The sequence below is a fragment of the Lontra canadensis genome, unplaced genomic scaffold (genome assembly GCF_010015895.1).
Source record: "Lontra canadensis isolate GAN:19392208 unplaced genomic scaffold, GSC_riverotter_1.0 scaffold23, whole genome shotgun sequence".
NCBI lineage: Eukaryota > Metazoa > Chordata > Mammalia > Carnivora > Mustelidae > Lontra > Lontra canadensis.
In genome coordinates, this window is record NW_022631017.1 from 1,644,097 (window position 1) to 1,661,435 (window position 17,339).

At 40.0% G+C, this 17,339-nt stretch overlaps 1 protein-coding gene across 2 annotated transcripts in view; it reads right to left on the minus strand.

The window, feature by feature from the left end:
• Nucleotides 1-10,660, minus strand: part of ADGRF2 (adhesion G protein-coupled receptor F2) — a 37,716-nt gene extending 27,056 nt beyond the window's left edge. For both annotated transcript variants that reach the window (XM_032861977.1, XM_032861978.1), the window contains exon 1: nucleotides 10,380-10,660. The gene's annotated coding sequence lies outside the window, so the exon portion shown is untranslated. The remainder of the gene's footprint in view (nucleotides 1-10,379) is intronic.
• Between the last annotated feature and the right edge of the window lie 6,679 nt (nucleotides 10,661-17,339).

Here is a 17,339-nt window from a genome sequence, read left to right on the forward strand (position 1 = left end):
CCCAGGTCAATGGACCAGATTCTCGGAAACAAGGATGTTCTCCTTGTCCCCAGCCACACTCACAGAGCTACCTACCTACAAGGGTAGATGAGCCCTCAGTTTTCTCCAAAAGCCCAGTTTTTTAAACTTTAAATCACTTTCATTGGCCGAGTTCTCAAAACCTCTTTTGGAACTGGCTGCTTTCCTCCTAATGCTTGCCAGTTTCAAGCCGTGCTAAGTGATGGGTGATTACTCACACCTGAAAGGTAAATAGTAAACAGGGGTGGACGTGTGCAGAGGGCATCTGTGTCAGGCCTTCAGTATAGGTGTGCCCCGAGAATCAGCTTCCTTATGAGTCACCATAAAACGCTGGAGAGAATTTATCTGACAGAAGATGCCAGTACAAGCTAAAGAGATTATAAAAAGTGTACAAAATTTGGAAAGGAATGCTGAAAAAACCTGGTAAATCCAAATTATTATAGCACTGCAACACTTCTGGACTCTATCGTATAGAAATAACTTATATAGGAAAACAGCATGATATGCAAATTTGCTGATGGCGAATTTGTATATACAGCAGCGGAAAAAGAGTATGGAAACAGTAGAAATGTCAAACAATAATGAAGGGAATAAGAAATTATGATAAATCTATATAAAATTATGATACATCTATATAGATGTTAAAAAACATTCATGAAGAGGTTTGATAATATATTAGCATATAGAATTATATAAAATTAATTTATATATATTAGTATACTAAATGTTATATATTTATATATATTTAGTATACTAAATATTATAATTATAACATTATGTAATACTAATGGGAAAATTAGTCAATAAGATGCTCTCTTAATAATATGCACATCTATAGAAAAACACTGGTGGGATTTCTCACTTAAGATGCTTGATTAGAAATGAATCATAGACTGTTTCTCCTAACACTAACAAAATTTTGAAAAAAAGCAAAAACTTCATTAATTGCAAGAAAATGAGAAAAGGGGCAGAATTTAAGGGAACAACTTCAAAAACTCTTAAAGAAGTGGAAAATTTTGAAAAGGAGTAGATCTTTCTTTTCTCTTCCCATTTTAGCCAAACTAGAGTAGGGGAGAAAAAAAAACACTTCAGAAATCTCATTAGTACCCAGAAACATAGAGAGAGGGAAAATGTGAGAATCCTTTTATTTCTCCTGTTTTTTGGTTTTTGGGTGTTTTTTTTTTTCAAGATTTTATTTTATTTATTTGTCAGAGAGAGGGACAGCAAGAGAGGGAACACAAGCAGCAGGAGAGGGAGAAGCAGACTCCCTACAGAGCAGGGAGCCAGATGAGGGGCTCAATCCCAGGACCCTGGGACCATGACCATGTTAAGCCAAAGGCAGACGCTTAACAACTGAGCCACACAGGCACCTTATTTCTCCTGTTTTAATCAAAGACGTTTTCAAATTGGACGTTGGCAAAACATTGTATATGGAGAAGAGTAATTGTGACTGACTGATGAGATCTCTCTTCTCTCTCTCTCTTTCTCTCTCTCACACACACACAAAAAAAAACATGCACAATCAGTTCAAGCTATGATTTTTTATTACACATCAGCTTCAGAAAGAAATGATAAAATAACTGATTAAGTTAAAAATCCCCAAAATTAAAATATCAAGAAATTCATGGGAGCACCTGGCTCAGCAGGTTGGGGTTCTGACTCTTGATTTCACCTCAGGTCATGATCTCAGGGTCCTGAGAAGGAGCCTTGTGTCCGTCTAGGGGCTGGGCACGGAGCCTGCTTGGGACTCTCTCCTTCTCCCTCTTCCCCTCCCTCTGAAACACCCCCCGCACTTGCACACTCTCTCTCTTTCAAAAGAAAATTCATGAAACTTCAACAAAAGAGGAATGATAAAAAGTAAAGTATCAATATAATACCTGAGAAAATCAAGCAGAATGCTGAAAAGAAAAGAAAAGAAAAGAAAAGAAAAGAAAAGAAAAGAAAAGAAAGAAAAGAAAAAAGAAAAGAAAAGAAAAAGAGAACTGCAAATAGAAAGAAGTACTGGAAATGGAAGACAAAGATAACCCACAACAAGAACAGATGCAAACAAAGACCTGAAAATGAACATACTTAAAATGTAACTAAAGATTAGAAGAAAAAAAAGTGTTGAGATACAAGAGCATTTCCTTGAAATTTAGAGGGAAAAAAGATCAAAATAAAAGTACAACATAGCTGTCAAAAATTAAGAAGTGAAAGAAAACTAAAAGGAAATATGAGGGTACAAAAACGTTATCCTTCTAGAAAGGAATAAATCCACACTGCCTAAAACTAACAGGAATGTTTTTTAATTACTACCTCCAATCTCAATAAATTTCATAATTCTTCTTTTAAACATTAGAAACATCTTCTAGAAAATATTATCTCCAGATATTATTGTAAGGGGAGAAAGAAATTTAAAAATCTCTTAGGTTTTACATGCTTCTTCTTTTGTGTATTTAATTTAAATAAAACTAAATTTAGTAACTTTCACTTAAAAATAGCAAATATAGTATAATCACCTCTTTGTACTTATATTGCTTTCTGCTTTTCCTTATATCTATGCATCAACCTATCTGTCCTTATAAATCAACATATGTGCACAAAAAATATCTGGAATACTATTTAATCATTAACAATGACTTTTTCTGGTATCAGAATTGGGCATTGTTTCTTAAACTTTTATCCTTTAAATTTTCTGCTCTCTTTGAATTGTTTTACCATAAGCATATATTATGTCTACCAAAACAAAGGAGCGGTTTAAAAAGGAGGGAGTGACTAGACTGGAACCAAATATAGCAACATATTAATAGCACATATTTCTGGAGATGGGCATGTGGATGATTTGTTACTTTCATCTTTACCAAGGTTTTTCTAATTTCTAAATCTTATTCTTTAAAAAGAAACATAAATAAAACTCTGGAAGGATACCAAAGTATTAGCAACTACAAAAAAAAAAAAAAAGACAAATTTTCCACATATTCCCCTTTCTCTATATACAGAGTATGTATAGAGATACATCTAGGATATATTTTCTACCAATAATAAGACTTATAATTGGAAAAAATCAACTTTTTAGCATTGTGGCAGAAAGAGTACAAAATAAGTTAAAAGTCAAAAGATCTATTTTCTTCCTCCAATTTTGTCATGATTCATTTTATGAAATTTGACAAGATATTAATTTCTCTGAGTCTCATTTCTTCATTCATTCATTCAGAAAACATTTATCTTGGGCCAGTATCATGGAAGTACAACTTATGTTCCAGAGACAGTTATGAAGACAAAGGAGACAAGGTCTTCAGGAATCTAAGGTATAATTAAGGAAGACAGAAAATATAAATGGTAGAATTTAATGTCATAAGTATTCCCCTTGAGGTATACAAAATATACTTTATGACAAAAGTCATAAACTATGTCAAGATGTCAAAAATGCTCCCTGTGGGAATTTGGGGGACCATCCCAAACAAGGTGACTTTTGGTATGGAACTTGCAGGAGGCAAGGAAAAACAGTATTCCAGGCAGGGAAACAGCAGGTCTGAAGCAGGAATTATGTCAAGAGTTCAGGATGACTGGGAAGATCACAATGTTGGAATATCAGGTGTGCACTGGGAAAACAATACATGGAGATCATCAGCTAAAACCGTGTTGATGCCCAAGTGAGGTGGGTTATGTGCCACAGGAAAGCAATGGAATTCTTCCATGGACAACGAGGAGCCATCAGATCCTTTAGTGACAGGATCAGATTTCATTTAAGGAAAATTATTCTACCAACAGCATAGAGATAGGAGAGAAGGCAGAGATGAGGTCAAAGAAGCCAGTGGAGAGGCCATACTTTAATCCAAGTGAACAATTGTAAAGACCAGACCATGGCAATGGCATTTGGGTGGATTTCAAAAGACCAGATGACTAAAAGAGCAAGAAGAAGCAGCGAAGAGGTGAATACTATCAAAAATTAGTTTAGAAGAGTAAGCAAAATTTAGGGAAGAAAGCATATGTGAAAAATGTAGCCGAGAAAAACATGATGTTTCTAGACTAAGCAAGCACCTGAGGGAGTTTTGATGACATCAGTCGAAAGGAAGTATAAGAGAAGCAAAATAAGTGAGATAACTGGGCTAAATATTTAGGTAGTACTTATAGGGAAAAATTTGTCTCAGATTGATGTATTTCCATCAATGCAAATTTTCTGCTACTTCTATCATCTATCAGCTTTCCATAGACTTCAGCACTTTTTTTTCAATAAAAGTCCTGCTGGTCTCATGGCTGTGGAACACATGGAGCCATAATGCTCTGTGCTTCTGCAAAAGCCTCCCTGAACTCTCACACCTACATGAGGGAAGACGCAGAAGTGAACAAGCCCACCATAAAAAATCATAATAACTAATCGTCATAAAGTAACTGTTAGAAGATTAAAATGTGTAACAGTCTCATCACCTAAGAATGATTTCTGAACTGTGGGTGTCTACAAAAGTATTAAATTTGAATTTTATATAGTATAAATCCTCATGATTATGTTCATGGATGAGAAATAATTCCACTTTCTTGTCACAGAAGGAGACTATTAAAGTGAGAAATTTTATAGAGTGCCCTTACCCTTACTCATCAGCATGGCAGTGGAGGGATTAAAAATGGGGATTTCTTGGCTCAGCCCCTTAAATCTTACATTACAATATGCATACTCATTCAACCAGAGATGTTGATCTCCAACCAGATCACAAGTTGGAGTTTCAGATTATTATTTCATGTTGAAAATAGTTACTTCCGATGAAAAAGTTCCAGGATTTGTTGGTGGTCTTTAGGTGCCTCACATTTGACCCTTGGTACTCTCTGTATGTTACCTATATTTGAACATAATTATTCACAACTCATATGTACAGAAGAGTCATGAATAATTATTTTCTAATAGAAACAGAAAGAGAAAATGTTCTTAAGTTGATCTTCAAAAATAAAAATAAAAAACCAGTATGAAAACAAGAAGCTGTTTAACTCCTAAACCTGAAAAGATATTCCCATCCTGGTTCAGTTCTATGTTTAGGAAAAAAGTCCTTCATCTCTCAGTTCCTAACATCTTACATGCTTTCTTGCATGACATGCCTTTTCTTTTCACTTTACTTCTTGCTGGAATGTGTCTTTTTAGACTTCTTTTCATGAAGATCTCTGAGTGGCCAATTCTTTTCATCTTTGAATGCCTAAAAATATTCTTATTTTATTCTTATTTGGGATGATTCAATGAATGAGTAAAGAGTCAAGACATCGGTGTTTCTATTCAAAGTGGGATTTGTTTATAATCCGGTCCTTGGGCAGAAGAGATTTGAGCATCAAATAAGTTTCAAAATGGCTTTCACGGATGAGATCCCAGGAAAAGGACAGCAGGCAAAGAGAACCAAGATATGGTGGGCTCAGGTGAATGAGGCAGAGAACTCAGGCACAGCCAGCATTTTGAAGGGAAGCAAGAGCTTCTGGATAAATCTACTATGAAAAGTCGGTACTGAAAGTATTTAGGACAAGACCGAGACGCTCACGGGTAGCGGTACACATTGAGCAGTCGTGAAACTAGGTTGGCACAGATGTAACTGTGTTTTACACTAGAACTGAATTTAATCAGCACTGGAACCCTATTTGAGCCAATGATGGAAATTTGCCCCTACAAGGTAAACTCATCGATTTTCACTTTAAACTAGGTCTCTTTTGGTCAATTCAAGATTTGCCCCTTCTTTTCCTCTTCTTTTCTCCCCAGGGATGATATCCTAGCATCAGAAGAGAAGCATGCTAGGATAAGCCTTCAACCCTTGTAGCTTCTGCCAAAGGGAACAAGCACTGCCCATTTTTGGGACTCAGTGCTCAGCCCCACATTGCCCACACTGAAACATCTGTGCCCTGCTCTCTTCCCCGGCAGCCAGGTCCACAGAGATCACACATTATTTTCTCAATAGTCAAAAACTACCTGGATTAGATCTAGTCTCTGCACCCTCCCAGGGGCATGGAGAACTTTTCCTCTGTCTTCATCTGCTCTTCTTCCTCTCTCTTCCTGCTCTGATTCCTTCAGAATCACAGAGCCTTGCTCTGCCCTAAAGTCCAGTTCTTGCTACAGGAAGCCCAGTCTTCTTTTGGAGACAAGCTGGAAACATGGCACAATTCAGCCATTTTGTGCTAGCTCTGTGCATCTCCTGCTTTTCTTCACTGATCACCAGCCCCACCATCCCCAGAACACAGACTCCCTGGTCATTAGCAACCCAAAGCCCCTGGAGACAAGAGGACCTCCAATGGATGACTCGGGGGCATGGAGGACTCAAATTTGAGAGCTACAGCACCAGGGACCATCACAAAAGGTCTGTACCCTGAAGCTCACCCAGGAGTGATAACACCATGCTCTTTCAGCTGCAAGACAATTTGAGACTGCTTCAGACTCTCAGAGTTCTCACCGGACCCTTCAAGAGAAAGCTCCTTCGAAGACAAGACTGAGATAGAATTTCCTGTAAGACAGTTGTGGCGGGAGGTGTGACTCAGTCTGCTAACCGATTTAGAGAATTTCTTCATGGAAACATGAAAATGTATACTTGCTGCAACTAGAACATTATTTCTAGAAGGGACTTTCATTCATGGTATTTATGCAAATACATTATTTAACGCATAACAACTTACAAGGCCTGCTTTGATACGGACGGAGTTTTTGTTTTGTTGTTAAATAGATTTAATTTGTATTTTGCTATACAGAACTTGCAAAAGAACAGAAAAATTCCCCATCATTCCATTCTTTAAAAACAAAGACATAATTTGAAAAATAGCTCTAATGGGGAGCACCTGGGTGGCTCATCTGGTTAAGCATCTGAGTCCTGGTTTTTGTTTTGAGATCAAGCCCCACATCAGGCTCCATGCTCAGCACAGAGTCTGCTTGAGACTCTCTCTTTTCCTCTCTCTCTACCCCTCCATTCCCCTCCCAAGTAAATTAAAAAAAAAAAAAAAAAAAAAAACCTTTTTAAGAAAAATAGCTATAATAGGAAATAAAGGCTTTAACTTCTCAATAGCCAGATGTTCTTGAATTTAACCGTTCAGGACTCAATTTGCATTTCTTTTGGAAATGATTATTATTTTTAATACTTTTACCTAGCCAGCCCCCACAGCACCCATGTAGGTCTGGAAACTGCTTACATCTCTCATGTTTACTGTGCATGAAGCCGTTTTAAAGATGGTCCCAACCAGTCCTCACCCCAGGGATTGTCAAACTTCCAAAGAAGAGAAGAAGGGGGGCTCACTCTCTTCTTGAGAAGCAGACAAAGAGAGCAGCCCATAGCAATCATTTCTGACTTTGTTCCCAAAGGAGTTTGAAAAAACTTGCCAATGTCTGGACGCCAGTGTAGACCCACTGAAGCAGAATCTTTGGCAGTAAGGGTCAGACACTAATATTTCTCCAAAAGCTTTTTATTTTATTTTTAATAATTTCAGGACTACTGAAAAGTTGAAAGAATGGTACAGTGAACACCTACACACCCTTTCACCTAGATCGCATTAATTGTTAACATTCAGGGATGAATGAGTTTTTAAAAACTCTCCAGGTGATACTAATACACAGAATTGAGACCAACCCCCAGTGATATGTAACTGAGAAGAACTCAACTACAAAAAGAAGGACAGTGCAAAATGGAACAGATAGACCAAGAAGGAAAATGACTTTTTAAAAAGAAGTCTTGGGGATGCTCAGAACCCTCTATTTCATGCCCTGGGTTCTGTGAGATACCCTAGAATCTTTCTAATACAGTCACCATTGGGACTTAAAGTAGTGTGATTTGGAATCGTGTTCATTGCAATCAAGAGATTCAAGAATGATACTCAAAGATGGCATGATTCTACAGACCCACCCCTAACTAGAAATAAAACCAGAGTCTATTGGCTTGTGAGATCATGATTACATTAAGAGAAATACATGTTTTAAAAAAACACACAGAAGGGGGTGCCTGGGTGGCTCAGTGGGTTAAAGCCTCTACCTTTGGCCAGGTCATGATCACAGGGTCCGGGGATTGAGCCCTGCATCGGGCTCTCTGCTCAGCAGGGAGCCTGCTTCCTCCTCTCTCTCTCTCTCTGCCTGCCTCTCTGCCTACTTGTGATCTCTGTCTGTCACATAAATAAATAATTTTAAAAATAAATAAATAAAAGATAAAAGACACACAGTAGGCTTGAGAGATCAAGAACATATTAAGAGAAACATATTTTTTAAAAAACATACACAGAAGCCATGAATACCCAAGATAATGGGATTGAAGATAATTAGACCACATGCTCAACTATGGTTTTGTGGCAATAGCCAGTGTTCTAAAGCAGACTGTTTTTCCACTAGTGAATTAAGTCCAATCTTGCATAATGCAGGTGCAGTACCAAGTCGGGAAGGGCTGGTGGCAGTGGGAGTGCTCTGACCCAGGGATGAGAACTAAGTATTTTACCAGTGAGGCGGTTTAGAATCACTGCAACATACTGATAATAAAAGGGAGACTGACTTTTAGTCAGCTTTATTATATTTTTAGACACGTTCGGAAATATTGTTCTCTGTAGACACTGCAACCTGTTATGGCCAAGACCCAGGACAAACCAGGTCCACCCCAGACCCCGTGCCCCCGCTCCCAGGTCTAATTTTAGAAAGACCAAGCAGTCACCAGGCTCCACGCTGTCCCCTGATCTCAATATCTTTGAATAAGAATCTTGGATTCTATTTACAAATTTTCATTCATTTTGCAAAAAGACAATGATGCTGTAACTCTATATCATGCAAATACAGTCAGAACAGGACTTGGGCTAGTGCCCTTTTAGGATACAAGCCCTACAGGCATAAAGTGTGCATTTTGCAGTCTTTTTTTCTTTAACTTTCTAATTTTTTTTTTTTTTTTAGATATTCATTTATTTATTTATTTATTTGACAGAGAGAAAGACAGCAAGAAAGAAGGAACACAAGCAGGGGGAGTGGGAAAGGGAGAAGCAGGCTTCCTGCAGAGCAGGGAACCTGATATGGGGCTCAATTCGGGGCTCGATACAGGGCTCAATCCCAGGACTCTGGGATTATGACTTGAGCTGGAGGCAGACACTTAAGTACTGAGCCACCCAGGTGCCCCACTTAATGTTTTGCAGTCTTCTAAGTCTAATTATTTGCCCGACAAAGTACTTGAAATAATTTCTCTGAGCTACAAATAAATTGATATTTCCAAACTCAAAGAATAGAAATGAACTCGGAAAAAGGAAATTGAATACAGTAAACCAAAGATAATGTGAGATAAACTCAAGCTTCACTCTTTTGTCTGTGAGTTTCCTGCAGAAGGGGAAAAACACACTTTGTCAAAATTCAAATTCAAGAATTCAAAATTCAAACAATAAAAGTTTTTTTTAAGATTTATTTATTTTATTTATTATTTATTTATTATGCGACAGAGAGCATGAGCAGGGAAAGAGAGGGAGAAGCAGGCTCCCTGCTGAGTAGAGAGCCCGAGGGGCTTGATCCCAGGACCTTGGGAATCGAGCCAAAGGCAGCTGCTTCACCAAATGAGCCACTCGGGAGCTCGAGGATAAAAGTTTTTGAGCAAAACTAAACTCTCAAAATTTACACTCAAGAAATAGTGATTCAGAATTTTTCAGGAAAAGGAAGAAGAGCCAAGCATCCACCACAGCAGTATTTCAAGGAATGCTGTGAAAGTCAATGCCAACACAGGCGTTTGGGCACCCTCTCCCCTTTGCGAAGATAGGCAAAATGCAGAGAAGCTTATGAACTGAGCAAAATTTCCCCAAAGGCTACCTTCCTCCTGAGAAAGTCTGATCTGAAGAAAATAAGGTTCAGGATCAAATTTTTAATGCCATAGGTTAGTTGTTGGAACTGCAGGACTTTTTTTTTGTGAAGGTATAAACATATTCCTCTGTTTTCAGGGAGACTTTAAAGTGATGATGCCTACTAATAAAAGTCTAAATTATAGATAAAACATTACAAAGGCTGATGAGGGGAAATAATGATTAAAAAACAGTTAATTCCATTCTGTATTTGCTTTATTATTTTTAGGTCATCAGAAAAAAATCATTTTTAGGTCATCAGAACTTAATCGTTTTTAGGTTATCGAAAAAAATAGTAATTTCTTTAAAGATTCCAATCTCCTGGACTCTGAGATCTGGATGGGATCAGAGGAGCAGAGGGTAATAAAAACAAAATATTTTCATACCAGGCTAAAGAGCTTATTGAATTACATAAAGCGCCTCCAAAGAACCAAATTCTTTTTTATTACTTATTCACTGTCTATATTATTAATGAAACCCCAAATTACAAAGCTTCACAACTGGAGAATCATAATAGGTTGCTCATCTCTGAAATTCCTCCTCAAAGGAAGTCACTGGAAGGAGAAGGAGGATGTGGGAGTACTCACTGTGGCTAGCCGACAGAAAGTCACTGGCACACACGTCCCACTCTCTGGCAGCTAAAGAAACAGGTGTCAGTGGCTTTCCTTCATGGTATCTTGCAACAAATCAGCAGTCTGGGCTCCTGCAGCTCTGAGCAGCCAACGTAGCCCCAAATGGCGGATTCTCAAGCTGAGGCATCCAGGCTGGGCCTGGCCCCGGTGCCAGCAGCCAGCCCCACATACAGGAGCCCTGCAGCCCGACAGACAAGCCCTGCGTGGGAGTAGCTCCTGCAGTGGGAGGGGCCCGGTGTGGGAGAATGGGTGAGTCACGTACTAGGTGATCCACACACAGACTCTCACAAAAAGCAAAGGCTTCCCTTTCTGGCAAGGGAGCCAAGACTACAGTGGTGGCGCGGGATCTGTGGTAGCGGCCGTGCCTATGAACATCCTTATGAATCTGCCTACATCTGAAAACGGGGTATTATGGAAAAGACAAGTATCTGTGCCTGCAGCTCTGTCTTTGGCTGGCTTGTGGGTCACTGGAATTATGATAGTCTGGGTTTCTGGTTGTTCCCGGTAGTCCCTACATCCAGGCATGAGGTAGCATTGCAATTCCTAACCTCTCTGTGGGTGGATGGGGTCATGCAAGCTGTTCTGCCATGGTGACCAGCAATTCAAAATGGTAGCCTGGGTCTCCAAATGACTGTAAGAAGCAGAGGGCCTTGCTGACCTGTGATGGGCATGAACCAAAAATTACTCCTTATTGTTCTTGGTCCCTGGAATTTGGGAGCTATTTGTTACCTCAGCATAACCCAGCCTCTACTGACTGACACGAGGACCAAGGCTCTTGGAAGACAACATGGGCAGCGATGTATTTTTCTAACTTTGAAACACTCAAAACTCTTTTCTAATTTTTTTAAAAGCATTCATGGACTTTCTAGTTCTCCCAAAAAGCTCATGCTTCAAACACCACACTTATGATTATTTATAGAGTGGCATTCTTCAAAACCCTCACTAGGAAGTTCTTACAACCTTGTGAGAGACACCCCTTATTTTTAATCCCAACACTCTTTCAACCTCTTTTGCTTAGATAGTTCTTGATCTTCTAAAGAGTGGCAAGAAATTTGAGAATTGCCTTTGAGGCTGAAATTCAATCAAGTCCATCCATCAAATGAGGAAATTCAATATTTTTGTTGTATATATACAATGTTTCTAATGCGCCATATAGTGGTAGATATACTGACTTACATGAAATATGACCCTGATGTCTCAGGGCTCATACTCTAGTTGGAAAGAGAAGAAACATACATATGAAAATGGACAAGTCCTCCTTTGTGAAGAACTGAAGCAGTTAGTCCGATGCAAGGGTAAGTGGATTGAGGCTGGTGGTCAGGGCCACTTCATGGAGCCTGCAGGGCTGGGCCAGGACACAGCCATTTGTAGGGGTGATCAAACTTTAGGCAGCAGGAAAAAATGAAGCTTGCTCATAGTTCATTTGTTCAGTAAACTTTTATTGAGCATTTACTAGAGACCAGGAATGTAAAAGCTGGTAGTGTTTTTGAAGATCATCCAAGGCCAACCTCCCACTGTACCATGAGAAAACCAACTTGACTATTCTTACCTGGGACTCTCAGCTTTTTAAAAGGTAAGTAAGTACGGGTCTACACTAAATAAAGCAGAGCTCACAAGCATGCCTTCAGCCTCCTCACCCATCACGCCCTGACTCACACCCCCCAACATTACACACTGGTAATGCCTTACTGAGTGTTTTCGTCATGTTATTTCAAGTGTCCAAGCCTCCGTGTGAGCTGTGCTCGATGCCTAGATCAACTTTCCCACCTCTGGTTGCTGGCTAACTCCTTGTCCTCAGCCAGGATTCAACCCCATGGGCTCTTTCTTCACAGAATCTTCTCCAAAGACTGAGGTGAAACTGAGTACCCTTCCTTTTGCACACACATACTTATCACTAATTTTGCCATGTTGGAATCTGAATCTTCCCCTCTGAAGTCATCTTCACCAGGTTTGCAACCTAGCCCATCTCGTTCATCTTGCTCTAGTTTACAAATTGGTTTACATCCCTTTTCCATCCCACTGGCCTCTTCTACAGCCTGAGAGGCCTCCACCCATCCCCACCCACAGCTTTGCCTGGCTGACTCACTCTAGTCCTCAGGTGTTTCCTGCACTGCTGGACCTTCCGTGACCAACCACCCCTGCCCAGTTCCCTGCTTCGCACACCATGGTCCGTGATGCACAAGAGCAGTGCCACCACACCATGTAGGTTTCAGTTCACACGTCATCTCCTCAGAGAAACATTCCCTGTTTTGGCAGTCATTATTTCCCACCCAAGGTCATTCTGTCTTCTGTCTTGTCCCGAATCTACATTTGATGATTCATAACTATTTTGAACAGGTTGTGGCAATACACTTCTTCTTTTCTGGTCACTGAATTAAATGTGGGCAGGTGACTGTGTTCAGTGAGTTTTAAGGGAAAGTCCCCTGGGAGATGACAGAGTTCTAGGAAGAATTTTCTCCTGATACAATGAAGGTGATAGTCTAGGGAGGGAGAGGAAGTTATCTTCCCTCCTTTCCCCCACCTCTTTCTCCCTCTGCCTTTCGGACCCATAAGAAGATGTAATGTCTGCAGCTATGGCAGCCATCTTGCAACCATGAGGCTGAGGAAAATTCCAATATGTTTAGGAGGAAAAAATGGATAGAAAAAGCCTTTGTCCTTAATGATGCCACTAAATTACTGAAATCAATAACATCTGGCTTTTTTAAATAATTAAGTCTCCTTATGCCATTGTTAGGTTTTCTATTACTCACAACCAAAGTAATTTAGTTGATACTCCTAACCTCTATCTTAAGTACCATTTATTTTTCTAATATATACTACTACTCAAAATTATCGTGCTTATTAGAACACTATTTGTTTATTGTCTTCCCCCACTAGAAGCTAAGGACCTTGGGGGCAAGAACCTTGTCAGTTTTATCACTGCTATATTTCTAGAAGCTAGAATAGTGCCTGCCACTTGGTAGGAGATCAAAAATCTGTTACCCAAGTGATTGCATGAATGAATATCTCCAGTAAGAACTCCGTCTCTTTTCTGTCTCTTACAGCAGACTGTGAGCTCCTTTAGATCAGAAACCTAGATTTTATTTATTTTTATTTCCCCCAAACAGACTGCTTGAGATACAGCAGATAATTAATAAATATTTAATGAATAGTGACATATGTTTTCTGGACGTCTCTTGAATAACCACCCTCCACTTAGGATACAATTGCTGAACATCCAATGTTGGACACCTTGGTTAAAAAAAAAGTCTAGACTGTTGTTTTGTGTGTGTGTGCGTTTGTGCGTGTGTGTGTGTGTGTGTGTGTGTGTGTGTGTTTTAAAATTTTATTTATTTATTTATTTATTTATTTGAGAGAGAGAGAGAGAGAGAGCAGGGGGTAGAAGGAGAGGGAGAGGGAGAAGTAGAAAAGCAGACTCCACTCTGAGCAGGGAGCCGGACACAGGGCTTGATCCCACAACCCTGAGATCCTGAACTGAGCCTAAATCAAGAGTTAGACACTCAACCTACCGAGCCACCTGGGCAGCCCTGGACTGTTGTTTTAGGGTAGTTCAGCTTACAAGAGAATTTTACAATAAAGTCTTACCTGGAAAAAGATCTTAGAAATTAGACTTGTAGACCAAACTTCAGATTAAATACTTCTAGTAATGAAGAGCAGAGCCCCTCAGGAAGCAGGGCTCACAGTCCCGTTGCAGTGACATTATTCCCTGAGTGGGCTCATATAGGCTTCTTTGGGATTGACAGCTATGGTTGAGCTGTTACCTACTCATCTTGTCTTTGTAACCCAACCCGGAAAGAAATGCCTTCTTCATGTCGGCACACAAACCGATGGACCTGCAGGGATAAAGGTGCCATATGTCACTGACTCAAAGACCCCATTGATTGTAAGATTCCCCTTGTTTTATGGCCCACTAAGAAAAAAAAGGCAGACAATTAATCTCTAAACAATGATATAAGACTCTGAGACTGTCAGCCAAGAAAAGGAGGCAAAACCGACAAAGAATAAAATATTTATTTGGAGTCTCAGAATTACATTTGGGAGAGCACAGATTCCAGAGTTCCCAGAAAAGTGTCCCACTTGTATAGGGAAAACCCTGAGGTTTTTCTGAAAAAAAGGGATAGGATAGTTACACGAGTTACACAAAGAAGAAAAGAGGAAAAAAAGTTGCTAATTTGGTGCTGACCAGTTGAGCTACTTTTGATTACCACCTCATTGATTAATTTATTGGTGCTATCAAACAAAACTGTCCCTGGAATGTATTAATTAACTTCACTGTTGTCATTTGATCAGAATGCCAGTTTCTTTGTTGAAAGTTCATGAGCAACTGCTTTTGAAACGATTTCTATTGTTGCCCAGCTTAAGAGCTCATTGGTGCGAAAGGAAAATGGAGCTTCAAAATGGAGTCTCTCATGTCCCAAAACCTTATACAATCCCACAGAACAATACGAGAATATATCTCAATTCCAGAGGTGCATCTTATAATAGATGAAATATAAAATATGATAGTTTTACTTTAAAATAATAAATATAGAATTCCACAGCCCCTCCATGCAGTGTGGTTAATCCTGCTGTGATTCACTGGCAAGGTCCTTTTATCCACAGTCCTGGATGACTAATGACATTTGCTCTCTTCAAACCACTGTTGTAACTTCTCCCTAGCCCTCACGTTACCATCCTTACTTCACATTTTACAGAGAAAATAGAAGCCATCAGATGAGAACTCTATCCACTTCTCACCTCCACCCCATACACGCTCCCACCTTCTCCTCCTTCCCTCTTGCTATGTTAGAGGAAGTGTCTGTCTTACTGTCAAAACATGTCCTTTCCCAGGAGTTCTATCCCTTCTCCTCAGGCTTTTTCAAGGATGACATTCCTTTAGATTTCCCATTTCCTGCCTCATCAATTTTTTCTTCGATAATGGGTAATCCCATTAACGGTCAAATATGTTCAAGCATCATCCTAAAACAAAACAACAACCCTGTTTGTTCCCTGTGTTCCAACTGACTCTGACCCAGGTCTTCCTTCCCAGCTAACCCTTTTCTGAGAAGGTCTCCATTTCCTAACCTTTGGGTCTCCCCCACTTCAGTTTTCTCCTCACACCACTGCAGCCAATGTAGAAAGGTCACCAATGTTCTTCATCTTAATAAATCAACCTATCAACTCTGTTCTCTTCACACTTTATCTCCTGGCAGCACTCAACTCAGTTGACCACTTCTCCCTTTTTTGAAACACCTTTTAAAACTTATTATTTTTGTAAATACAAACATACATAAAATTCAGGGATGCATGAGTGGCTCAGTTGGCTAAGTGTCTGCCTTCGGCTCAGGCCACGATCCCGGGGTCCTGGGATCAAGCCTTGCATCTAGCTCCTTGCTCAGCGAGAAGCCTCCTTCTCCCTCTGCCTGCCACTCCCCATGCTTGTGCTCTCTGTCTCTCTCTCTTTCTGACAAATAAACAAAATCTTTAAAAATAAATAAATAAATAAAATTTACGATCTTAACCAGTTTTAGCATTCAATAGTGTTAAGTATATTCACATTTTTGTGCAATAGATCTCTAGAACTTTTTCATCTTGCAAAACTAAAACTTAACACCCCATTTCTCCCTCTCCCCAGCTGCTGGTAACCACCCTTCTACTCTCTGTTTCTATGAGTTTGGTTCTCTGGATACCTCACATATTGTGGAATCATACATTATTTGTCTTTTTGTGACTGGCTTACTTCACTCAGCATAATATCCTCATGGTTTATCCATGTTGTAGCTTCTGTCAGAATTTTGTTCCTTTTTGGGGCTCAGTAATATTCCATTGTGTATATATACCACATGTTTATCTGTTCATCTACCAATGGACATTTGGGTTGCTGAAATACCCCCTACTTAAATCTATGTGTTCCTCACCTTGCTATTTCCTCTCTGGTCTCTTCTCTACTGACTTCTAAGTTTCCCAAGTCCTCTCTCCTCATCCCTTGACTCACTTTCATCTTCCCCACCACCCTACCTCTGTCCTTCCTGGAGTAGCTCATCCACTTCCACAGCCTTGATCTGTGGCCATGTTTCTACTCAGCTCCACATTCACGTGTCAGCAAGTCCTATCATTTTTTCCTCAAAATACATCTCAAACCTGTCCATTTCTTTCTATCCCCAGCCAGTCCAGGACATCTGGCTTGGCTTGACTACACTACACTTGGCTACACTAATACAAACAATTTCACGTCCTCTCCCTGATATTACTCTTGCCCTTCAAATCTCTCTTTCAAAAGTCTCCTCAAACATATATTCGATCATATCATTTGCTCTCTTCAAACCACTGATTTAAACTTACTTTCATTGCACTTAGAATAAAGTTCGTGCTCCTCATGCACCCTGCAAGGCCTGGCTGGCCTGGGATATGTCTGCTTCTCCAACCCCAGTGTGGGCCTCTCTTCCTCCAGTCCTCTCTGATAGACATAAGGACCCGGAGATAGAAAAGTTCCAGAAACATACTAAGCTGCTTTCACTCCAGCTATTGCATATCCTGTTTCTTCTGCCTAGGACCAATGTTCCATGTCTCCTTTGCTGCACTCACTTGCCCCACTGTCTTCTTCAACACACACACACACACACATACACACACATACACACCATTCTTCATGCGACTGGCTATTTCTCCTCTCTAACATGCCAAGTAGACTAGGATGAAGAAAGAGAAGCACCTGGGAGCAAACCTTAAGAAGGTTCTCACTCAGGGAAGTAACAAACCTGCATTTGACTGAGAGTGACAGCCTCCTTAAACCTTGTGTCCTTAGGACCCTCTCCCGCTTTACCTCAGTCCCGCCTTACTCCTCTCTCCGGTCTTAGCTCCAGGATCTCTCTCAGGAAAATCTTCTTTGACTATTCTCTCTAAATAGGGACCCCCATCCATCTGCCCGCCTACCCC